We start from the raw sequence: 10,399 nt of genomic DNA on the forward strand, positions 1-10,399 counted from the left end.
ATTTGATCTCTGGTTCCTCTGCCTTTTCTAAAACCAGCTTGAACATCTGGAAGTTCACGGTTCACATATTGCTGAAGCCTGGCTTGGAGAATTTCGAGCATTACTTTACTAGCGTGTGAGATGAATGCAATTGTGTGGTAGTTTGAGCATTCTTTGGCATTGCCTTTCTTTGGGACTAGAATGAAAACTGACCTTTTCCAGTCCTGTGGCCACTGCTGAGTTTTCCAAATTTGCTGGCATATCGAGTGCAGCACTTTCACAGCATCACCTTTGAGGATTTGAAATAGCTCAACTGGAATTCCATCACCTCCACTAGCTTTGTTCATAGTGATGCTTTTCAAGGCCCACTTGACTTCACATTCCAGGATGTCTGGCTCTAGGTGAGTGATCACACCATCGTGATTATCTGGGTCGTGAAGATCTTTTTTGTACAATTCTTCTGTGTACGACGGCTCGGCGCAGAAGTGTGGCCGAGAGGGGCTAGGCCCGGCCGGGGGCCGGGGGCCGGGGGCGGCCGAGAGGGGCTAGGCCGGGGGCCGGGGGCGGCGGCCGAGAGTGGCTAGGCCTGGCCGGGGGCCAGGGGCAGCAGCGGAGAAGGGCTAGGCCGGGCCGGGGGCCGGGGGCCGGGGGCGGCGGCCGACAGGGGCTAGGCCAGGCCAGGGCCCGGGTACCAGGGGCGGCGGCCGACAGGGCCTAGGCCAGGCCAGGGCCCGGGGGCCGGGGGCGGCGGCCGAGAGATAATCATTACTGATCACAAATTCATGTTGCATAAATAAATATGAAACATAATTAAAACCTAAACATTTTGTATGTGCAAACCAAACTAGTCAAGCCAACTAATAACTTTATTTTGAAATTGTGTAACACTCACAAGCAGTGGCAAAAGTAGTTACACAGAGTTCTGAAAAATAGGCCTGAGTCTGGAGAAACCATGCTCTGACCCAAACATTTTTAGAGAAAGGGAGTGTCTCTAGTTTGACTCTGTTCCCTGTCATCCTACCACAAATTTAAACAGACACTACTAATTGTGAGAAGGAGTGGTTAAAATGTGGCAGTTGGTGAAACCCTGAGCAGGTCACAAACTTGGCTGTTTTTTTTAACCCATTCTGTCAGCTTTTCAAACCTAAAGACCAATTTGTAAAGCCTCCAAATGGCATGGTAAGATAGAACTAACAGCCCTGTTGTGAATTGGAAATCAATAAAACATTAAAAATGCAAATACATTCTTGTTAATATGATATAATTGTGAGGAACTTTTAGGCATTCAATTACCATTTAACACAAAAACCTGTAAGGATTTAATTAGGAATCCTTCACCCTAATTGAGGTCAAGATTGTTAGCAGTGGATATCTAATTAGCTTGCCTGGGCAGCTGTCTTTTTGAAAACTCCCTGGGAAAAATTCTTCCTTAAAAATAACCACCCCCACCCCCAACTCCCCACATATAAAATGTGTGTAAAAGCTATTGAAATCCTTTACCTGAGTAAATAGTATTATAGTACCTTCAGCTTCCTGGTTTTGAGTGCATGTTATTTGATCACTGGGGGAAGCTGGATGAAGGGTACCCAGGAACTCTGTGTGACTACTTCTGCAGCTTCTTGTGTTAACTTCAAAATAAAAAGTTACTTAAAATGCATCCTTCTCTCTCAGAATTACAAGAGTATTTGAATCATCTACTTTCTCATTTTGTGGTTATGTGATTATTTTAGACAATCATTGATTTCATGAAATAAGGCCAAATTAATATAGCACTTGATATAGTTCAAGTAAATAGCAGTTTGGCTGATCCATAATTAATTAAGAGGACCTCACATCAGAGTAACCCACCTACAAACTGTTGGAGAAAATTTTCCTGGCAGTTCACATTCCTAATTTGCTCTCAGCTTGATCATACAATTTCAACACCCAGGTATAAAACCTCAGCTAACAATAAAATCCAAAATAAAGCCATCAAATTAATCTCCTTTGCCTAACAGAATAAATAGCCCATTTTATGTTATTTAAGATTAAGTCTTTCATAATTGTTTTAATGGAAAATACATAAAAAGACACAGTATTTTATAATGGGCTAATAAGAACCAAGGGAGAATTATGGTTGTAGAATCTAGAGCCTCCAAGAGCAGCAATGACCAAATTTTGTTCCCTGATCATCAGTGCTTCAACGTAGTTCAGGAAAAAGAGAAGGCAATGGCCATACAATTGTGTAGTTATTTATATATAATGTGTATTTCCATATTGAAAGATCTGAGAATTTATTTTGTTTATACTCAGTATATACTGAGCAAAATTTGGTCTTGGGATTCTCTCCCCAATTTCCAGTTAACTTGTAAAATCAGCATTCTACAGAACTCATGTTGGGAATGCCTAGCTATAAAGTAAAAGTTTGCTTCCTAATGAAGTCTAGAGTCAGCAACCCCAATTAGAAATGTGTATCACACAGAGCCTGGGCTGGTCATTTAGAAACTAGGAATTAGTTACTCACTTCAGTGACTCTAAAGGTTTTACAATTTTTGTTAGAGCTACCTGACTCCCCATATTTGTTTTTAATTTACAGTTTTAAAATTGCATCTTAAAAAAAAAAAAAAAGATGAAACATTTATTTTATCTTGTGTATGTCATGAAAGTCAAGGTCTGTGTGACTGGAAGCCCTCTTCAGTGTCCAACAGGAATTGGCCCACTTCCCTCAGTGCTCAGTGCTCCCCAGCTATACTGGGTGTCACTGAAAATGCCAACTTCTTCCCTACCCTCTGGGCCTCATCACAGCTGTTTCCTCCACCCAGCGTCATTCCCCTCAAGTCGACAGTACTGCCTTTTTTACATTCTCCTCTGTTGACCTGAAACAAATAGACTGTCAGCTATTTCTCCAGCAAAGGTGTTTTTATTGTGGGGTGGGAGAGAGTTGCGGTTGGGTGGGCGGGGGGTGGTCTGCCCCTGTGGTGAGGCACGTAGGAGCCCCTTCTGGGAAGAGAAGACTTTTATAAAGGGGAGTAGGAAGTTGGGAACAGGGAGTCTGTGGCTTCTCACTGACTGTGTCCTTGCCAGCAGAGGAGTCTTTCCTTCTCCCTGCTGGGCTCTGCTGTCTTCTCAGGGCATGAGAGCTCCCCTATTCTGGTCCCCCAAGTCTGTTTATTTTTTGCATACCCATTCATTTATCATTTCAGTGTCACTTCAAATGACGATTGAAGATGTAAGGCGCTATGATCATAAGACTCTAAATAGAGAAATTCTCTGACAGTCAGCGTCATTCACGTAGGAGAGGAAGCTCTGTCTGAAATCGCTCAAGTCTGGATATTGTGATTAGTGCCCAGAGAAAATCTGTGCATATCACTGCTACAGCGGGGGTCTTTGAGTCATCCCCAGAGGATGAGTCGCTGGGAAGTGAGTCACTGTGAAGGTGGGCTTTGTCAGTGGGTTCTTACGGGCCCCTCCACGGTGCCGTGAATGGAGATGTAGGGCTCAGACTGGGGGAGCTTCAGCAACAGTGCCCAAAGCTGTGGCATTGGGGTGGTCATGTCTAAAGTGCTGGTTGTGCGAGCTGCTGTGTTAGATGTGTAAGACCTTCAGGAGTGTTTGTATGTTTAACTCACTTCACATTCTAACTACCAGTCTCTTCAAGGGTATTTGACTTATCTTGTGCCTATAGCTCTTCTATTCGCCTTTTCTCATTAAGACTCTGGTCAACTTCATTCCTTTCATTCATGTCAGGCCACAGAGTTGGAAAAAATGGTGTAAGAAGAGGAGAATGTTTTGCTTAAGAAATGAAGTACCCTTGTGAGTGAATGATGTTCATTCTTCAAACACTCATTTCTGGCTATCACCATTCCATAGCTAGCGAGGAACTTTCTGTTGCAAATCTGAATTAGCTTTGCAGTCCTTTGGTGAAGAAGTGTACTCCCTTGATAAATCAGGGGGTTTATCAACCAGTCCCAGCCCTTGGCCTCTTCACCTGTTTTTCCAAACTCTCAATCAGCAGCTACTACATGGCTCATATATTTTTAGATATAAAGATAAAACAGAGCAGTGCTCAGCATTACGTGATAGTTTAAAATAACATTTACCCATTGACCTTGACATTTTTATGAATGTGTTCGAAATTAGGTCCTCCTTCTTTTCCACTTCATTTTAAACTTGATTCTGCACAGATGTTGACAGAAAACTAAGGTGTGAGTGAAAATACAGAATATATAGAAAAATACAGGATTAGCATACAGAAACATACCTATTAAAATGTAAATATATATACACATATATATGTATGTGGCTTGAAAATCCATACAAACACAGCCCTTAAAATGGCCTGAATGAGTTACTGAAAGACTTATTCACAGTAATAAAAATAGCAGTTTTATAAAATGCCAAAGTTACGATAATAAAAGAGGCAAATGCTTCCCACACGTTAGAGACTGTCCCTCACAAGTCAGCAATTACACTCAACAATTATGTGGTAAACACTTGCATTAGGGATTTTTCTGACTGAGTTCCTTCCAATAAAGATGGTAGGTCTGTTATGTAGAATATGAACAGCGAACTAGAATCAGAAAAAGGGAAGCAAACAACATTCTTGAGCCACAGGATAAAATCATTTAGTTTCACATTAAAGTTGTTCTGATGAATTTTGACCTAAAACTTTCAACATAACTGATGTTACAAATCTAGGTGCAGCTCTTTGATTTTCTGAAAATGCAACATGTGTTCTAAAATCATTTTTACAGAATTCCAGTAAGAGGTAAAACAAATCATCTGTCTCAAATTTGTATTTTAGCAAACATTTATTTCTCTGTTAGAAAATATGCCAGATACCTTTTGAACCAGATGAATTGGTAGTTTTTCCACTGAATTCGTATACTTTGTTGAAATAGTTTCTAATTTGTGTTTGTAAATGGTCTCCTTCATGAGAAAAGCTAACTGGAAGCATAAAGTATTTTGTTATTAACATACCTCAAAAGTCAAAATATAACTAAATATAAAATAATTTTCAGAGAGAGTAGATTAACAGTTAACATTTGAATGCAATAATTGTTGACTTGGTTTTCACTTTGCCCTAACAGTCAATTATGAGTGAATGCGTGGTCTATGTGTTTATTGTTTTATTGAATCATTTTTCCTCTTTTTTAATGAGTGAAAATATTATGATTTAGCCATGTAACAGTTTCAAACCCTACCCCCCTTTTTTTAAAGAAATTCTCATCACTATATGCAACTATCCCAGTTGCATTTTAGAAAGATGATGGAGAGAGGGTGTTTAGCAAATCTTAACAGTCTCTGTGTCTCTTAATCAAAGATGTGGTTAAGTGGGCTGTTGAGTTGCATGCTCAATTGTGTCTGACTCTTTGCGACCCCATGGACTGTACTCTGCCAGGCTCCTCTATCCATGGGATTTCCCTAGGCAAGAAGACTGCAGTGGGTGGCCATTTCCTCCTCCAGGGATTGAACCTTTGTCTCCTGCCCTGGCAGATGGGTTCTTTACTGGATTAAAGGACAACAGTTCTCCAGGACAGGCGGGAAGGGGAACAGTCCATCCCTGGACAGCTGGGGAAGGCAGTTTTTGTTGCCAAACCTTTCAAACGTCTCTGTATTGTCATCCCTGAGATGTGTCTCCTCAAAGTGGTAATGAGTGTAAAGGATGGAGAGATAACTGTTCTTCTCAAATTCGGGCAGAGGGTCCTGTTCTCCTGCACAGGGAGGCTGCAGTGAGGGGTGCTGCTCTGGGCACATCTACACCCCTTTGCCTCACAGTTTGGCTGCCATCTTAGGAAAACACAACATGGCAGCCTTTCAGCTACTGAAATCGTTTAAAATGATCAGGGCCATTAGGAAGTGAGGAGAAGTACAGAAGGATAAAGGAATCAAGAGAAGCCACCCAGATGGCTGAAGTCTGAGGAACTCGATGAGGGTGGAACAGGGGTGATCCCTAGCAGAAGTCATCGCTGACCTAAAACAAACAGACTGCCGGATGTTTCTCCAGCACAGATGGGTTCATCCCATGGCGAGGGAAGGAAACGCTTTTACAGAAGAGATCAGGAAGTCGGGGTCGAGGAAGGGCAGCCAGTCTGTGGCTTTTCCTTGGTTGAGTCCTTCCCCGGGAGAGCAGACTCGGGATTCTTCCTGTCGGGCTCGGCTGTCTTCACAGGGCATGAGAACTTCCTCTCTGGTCTCCTAACTCTGAGATATCTGTCTCTTAATTGTTTACATCACTCAAGAATAAGATGAAGCTGTGTTTTTGTTCCTATATGTATTGCACAGAAGAAGCCAATCCTGACTCTAGAACTGCTCCTTTGACTTGCTTTTCATTGCTTTTGTTGTTATGATCATACAGAATGGCCTGCCTCAGGGAATCCTGCCCCTCTGCCTGTTAAACTGAAGTGCCTTTGTTCAGAACCCTGTCCACCTGCAGATGGCAGGAAGGAAGGAATTAACACATCCCCTGCCTGAAGCTTGCCATTCTAGGAGATATTTGCAAGACCAATGGCCTTTTTACTTTGCTTCCTCACCTTCCCATCTCTGAGCTATAGAAGAACCTGGCATCCAGACCCCAATAAGATGGGTATTTTGAGGCGCTAGCCTGCCATCTTCTCAGTCAGTGATCTGTGCCCCTCCCCCCAATAAAGCCTCTTCTTTGCCTCAACTTCTCGTCTCTCAGACTCATTGGCCTGTCCTGAAGCAAGCAGAGCAAACTTGGACTTGGTAACATATGTATCCTGTACTCTGTTCCTCCCAAATCCTAATTCTTCAATTAAGACTGCCAAATAACCAATTGCCATAAGTGAAGTTCTGTGGTATTTTAGTGATTGTGTAGACATAGAGAAAATTATTTTCCAGTTGATGTCATGTGGAATGGAAACCATTATTCCCAGGACAGAGAGATGACTTAAATCTGTAAAGCATGATCAGAGAGCCAGAGAGTGAGGAAGACAGTGAGGAGGTGGCATACATGTTTGGGGAGGCATTTTAGAAATCCCTGAAGATTGGTTTACGTGATAAAAACAGCTATCAAAATGGAGCCGAGGGTCTCTGTGGTTGCTGGCACCCAGGTCAACAGACAGGAATTGACAGCAAGCCTCTTCTAGGGGGCCTGGCCACCCAGAAGGTGTGGCTGGCTCAGGCGTCTGCTGAGGATACCGGCAGAGTCTGTTGACAGCCCATGCAATGTGCAGTGAGTGGCGGCCCGAGCCCCTGGCATGGGGGCCACCGCTGCCCCTTCCTTTGTCAGGGCAGCCCACGCTGTCTCAGGGTGTAAAGGCTGTGGCTCTACAGGAAGTGTCAGGCAGGCGGGGGTCAGAGAACATTCCAAGGGCTCCTGGACCTGAGGAGCGGTGAAGCCCCTGGTCCTGCCATCCTGCTCCTGGGGTTGTGCCCGACTGCTGGACCTGCTCACAGTAAGATGTGCCACTTCTGGTATTTTCTCTTCTGCACCAGGCGTGGAAGGGCTAGTGCGTCACCTGGCACCTGGCACAGGGACTTAGGGCTCTCATGCCCGGGAGCCTCAGATGTTCTGCAGGCCACTTCAGCGCCCCGTGGGGAGGAGCCGGCGGGAAGGCGGTCTTCCCCATACCCATGCCTCCATCCTGGGCAGGGCCTCCACAGCGGGCTCCAGGCTGCGGCCGCAAAATGGCAGTGAGCCCCCATTCAAGTGTGTAGACAGTTAAAATGCGGGACGCTTTGAGTGACACCGTTGCGGTTTTCAGTTGAATTCAACTTACTGACATAAACATAATGCTTCTCAGAATATCTGGGCTCTAGCCAACCTGACTTCATGGAAATAGCCGTCTTGTTCCTATTTAATGTGCAGCATAAAGACTCCCGGCCACAGTTGGTTGAAACACTTAATAAGAATAATGGTATTGCAATTATTCCTACTGGGAATCGTGGCTTCCACCTAAAAATACAGTTTTACTTTGCAGTATCTTCTTAATGGCAGGATCTCATTGCTGCTCCTAGATGTCTCTAGGCTATGGACAGCCTCCTGTGTCTACCACTCACCTGACCCCTGGGCACTTTCTTTCCCTCCTCTTTAGGAAGTTTTTCTTGCGGCCAAGGGAGCACACACTTTGCGTTTCACTCTTATTCAGTAATGCGTGTCCCTATGTGAACTCTTTAAAGAACTACTTTCTGAAAGTTGAAAAATAAATGGAGAAGTGAACCGAGTGGATTCTAATCTGAATAAGAGAACTGCAAATGTTATTTGGATACACTTTCAAATAAATTCAAACTTGGCGAGAAACTTTAGCAGCCTATTCATGTAAGTCATCCCATGACACTCAGATCCATTTATCTGTAGATTAATAAGTGCAAAGTTGATCAGTGGACAGAGTGTCAGAGAGTTCTTCACTTTTTGTTCTCAAGTCAATCGTATTCATTGTATACTTTTTAAAAATAAACTTTATGTTTTAGAAACAATTTTAGATCTACAGGAACATTGTGAAGTTAATACAGAGGAGCCTCCATATAGCTTATATTTTCCCCCTGTTGTTAACACCTAATGGTTGCAGGGTACATTTGTTACAATTAAAGCACTGACAGTGATGTGTTTTTATTAACTAAAGTCCATATTTTACTCAGATCCCCTTAGGATTATCTTACTGCACATTTTATGTTCTAGGATCTCATCCTGGATAGTGTAATCAGTTAATAGTCGTGTCTCCTTAGACTGCTCTTGGCTTGACAGTTTCTTAGACTTTCCTGGGTTTTGGTGATATTTTTGTGTTTAAGTATACCGTCAAGTATTTTGTAAAATGTCCCTCAATTGGGATTTGTCTGATGTTATGATCAGATGGGGTTATGTGTTTTGGATAAGATCAGAGAGGTGAGATGCCATTTATACCACATCATATCAAGATATGACTTAATTTGTTGGTAGTGATGTTGATCACCTGGCTAAGAATGTGTTTGACAAACGCTATAACTCACTCAAAGTTCCTCTTTTTTGGAAAGAAGTCAGTATGCTCAGACCATTCTCTTACAAAGAAGCAGGGGTCCTTGGAGAAATAACAGAGTCTAGCAATGGGGCAGAGAAAATACAAGATGAGTCTGGAGGATATTGTATTATGAGAAAGCAGGGAAGTGTTGAGAAAACAAAAGGATGGAGTTATGCCAAGGTGATGCAGGAGTCAACCAGAAAGACTTCTCCATGTCCAAAACTGAAGTAATTCCAGCAACAAAATAAATAACATCGTGTTGGATTATAACCCAGGATATAAAATAAACATGTATTTGTCATACTAATGTATATAAATAATTGAATAAATGAATATAAGGAAGTTTCTTGTTACTGAGGGCTTCCCAGGGCGCTAGTGGTAAAGAGCCTGCCTACCAATGCGGCAGACAAAAGAGACATGGGTTCAATCCCTGGGTCAGGAAGATGCCCTCCAGGAAGTCACGGCAACCAACTCCAGTACTCTTGCCTGGAGAATCCCATGGACAGAGGAGCCTGGTGGGCTACAGTCCATGGGGTTGCAAAGAGGCAGACACGACTGAAGTGACTGAGCACACACGCTTGTTCCTGAAATACTCAAGTAATATATGTAGATAATCCCCTTTTGAGAATGTGGACCTGACCTCTTCACTTGCAACTCCACTGAATGTAGGTTGAACTTAGTGATTTGCTTCCAAAGAACAGAATAGGGCAAAGTAATAAAACAATTTTAGAGTTGGAGAAACCTGGAAAACTACCTTCACCAAGGGATGAAGGCCTACGTCATTAATAGTCATACTGACGTCATATACCCCTGCTATGAAGAAAGAAGAGCACTTCACCTGTGTAGTGGTTTTGCCAAGACCCTTGACCCCAGTGTAATCGTCACCAAGCATTGTACTGCCCTGGGGGATACCCTGCAGGATGCCTGGAAGGTCATAAAAAACAGAGAAAGACCGAGAAACTGTCACGGGTCAGAGGAAACTGGAGAGGCATGACAACCAACTCTAACGTGATGTCCTTTACTGAATCCTGAAACAGAAAATGGGCATTAGAGGAAAAAACTGGTAGAATCTGAATGAAGCCAGAACTTGAGTTAATGTTCCAGTGTCAGTTTCTTAGTTTGGACAAATGTACCACAGTCATGTAAGATATTAATAATAATGAGGATGCTGAGTGGTGTGTGAGAACTGTCTCCAATCTCTTTGCAACTTCCCGGTGATCTAATAGTAATTCAATACAAGGTTTTGTTTTTTTTTAAAGAAATTAATGTTTCTAAGTTTAAAATAAATCATCTCTGAAGGAGGATGTACATTGTGGACTAAGTGGAATGACTCCTTGTATTTCTGTTAGCATACAGTGTAATTTACAGATAGCAGAAATATTTCTGACCTTCAAATCTAAAAACTCCATAAAAGGATTCAAGATTCCATTATCTTTACATGAACCAGGTTATCAAGCAGAATTTCTTTTATTTAGAACAGATGG

The sequence above is a fragment of the Giraffa tippelskirchi genome, chromosome 7 (genome assembly GCF_054371585.1).
Source record: "Giraffa tippelskirchi isolate mGirTip1 chromosome 7, T2T-mGirTip1v1.2.pri, whole genome shotgun sequence".
Taxonomy (NCBI): domain Eukaryota; kingdom Metazoa; phylum Chordata; class Mammalia; order Artiodactyla; family Giraffidae; genus Giraffa; species Giraffa tippelskirchi.